This window comes from Acyrthosiphon pisum, chromosome X, assembly GCF_005508785.2.
Source record: "Acyrthosiphon pisum isolate AL4f chromosome X, pea_aphid_22Mar2018_4r6ur, whole genome shotgun sequence".
Taxonomy (NCBI): Eukaryota; Metazoa; Arthropoda; class Insecta; order Hemiptera; family Aphididae; genus Acyrthosiphon; species Acyrthosiphon pisum.
Genome location: NC_042493.1, coordinates 130,958,515 through 130,960,294, shown reverse-complemented (window position 1 = coordinate 130,960,294; position 1,780 = coordinate 130,958,515).

The window sequence follows — 1,780 nt, the reverse complement described above, 5'->3', positions numbered from 1 at the left end:
TTGGCCTTTTTTCACTGTTATGTTTTTGTTGGGGATTGTTATTACAGTAGCCAGTTAGTTGAATTAGTATTCTTTGCATCATTATATTTCAATATTTGTATTTAATAATATTATACTTGGGAAGTTTCAAATACCCACGAATAACATTTTTAAATGACAATAAAATAATTAAAATCGTTATTATTAGTTAATTAATATGCAATTTTATTTTAAATGTGGACTTAAAATAACTATGAAAAAAAAACTCGGTTTAAATATTTGTTTAGATATTTTGGTTAAAGAATTAACTACTTACGTGGTACCTTGTTTTAAATTTTAAACTATTAAATAATTTGTAAATTTTAAATTTTATTACATTTATTGATTAATATATATTTATCGTATCTTATCGTTATCGCATTATTTTCACTCGCAGTCACTCGTGAGTCGTGTTTTCCCATCAATCGTCGGTAATAAAATTAATAAAATTAAAAATAATCGTTGATATTTTATTCTTTTTTTTTTCTCTAACATTTGGGAACCCTTTACTATTGTGAATCGTACCAGTATTCCGCGTTTATACAGACCGTACCAGTTTTCCGTTTACCCTGAAACCCACGTCCCACACAATAACACAGCATACGTCATGGCATCTATATATTTTATGATATGTTTAAGAAATTTAAATCGTCGAAAATAGCACAGTCCGATACATTGGTGAAAAAAATGTAATTTAAATAATATATTATGCTCCAGCATAATAATATTATGATGGTAACGTGTTATTTACCTGGAATGCGTGGTATTTCACATTGCATCAATTATGCATCATATAATATTATGATACAAGGTCACTAAATGGCAGCCCGCGGACAAATTTCATCGGGCCCGTTGACAAGAAAAAAAATTTTAGAAACCGTTATTATTATGCGTTCCAGTGTTGTAATATATCAATTTTGTTCATTGGTTCTGTAATTTTGATGACTCGCAAACAATTAAAAGATTCCTAATGTGGCCCTTCAATATTATTAATTGGTTACCCCTGATATCATTGGCGTATTTACGGGGGGGATAGATACCCCCTTGACCTTTTTTTTGTAAAGTTAAGTTTTCTTATTTTCTGTATTTCTTAATATGATATTACTTTTATGTAAGTCTGTTTTCTAAATGTTCTAGCTGTGGTAATTTTACCGCTCTGATATTATACTATATACGCCACTAGTCGTTCGCGGCATATATGTGGCTATTGGACAACCAAAACATAATATATACTTCTATGGTATGGTGTAATGTATTTTTTAATTTTCTGCAAATTATTTTTCATGCAAGGGTGTTTATAATATACCCGATGAATAGTCAGCAAATAAAACAAAAATACCATGAAGACTGTAGATTTGCCACAGGTCGTGGGTTTATTTTTAGTGACTGAAGTGTAGATATTGACTGAAAAAATTGTATTCACCTCTGGGTTACATACTTTAGATGTATCAAATTTTTTCCCCGAAATTTTTCAAAACTATTGAGAGTTTTTACTCTTGATCTACCAATGTAACAATTAGATTAACATGGTTAATTTTCCTAACAAAAAAGATGCTGAAGTAGAAAATTGAAGCATTTTTACTGCCCCAAAAGGTGATGACACACACACAAAAACTAAAACACATCATTGTAAAATCAATGCGTTCATTGCTCCACGCAGAATCTAAAATTTGTAAGTAAGTACTCACCAAAAATGACGTTTCATCATCAGTAGTATACATTTGTATGTTCACAGTCTTTTTTTTTTTCACCGCGGTAATTT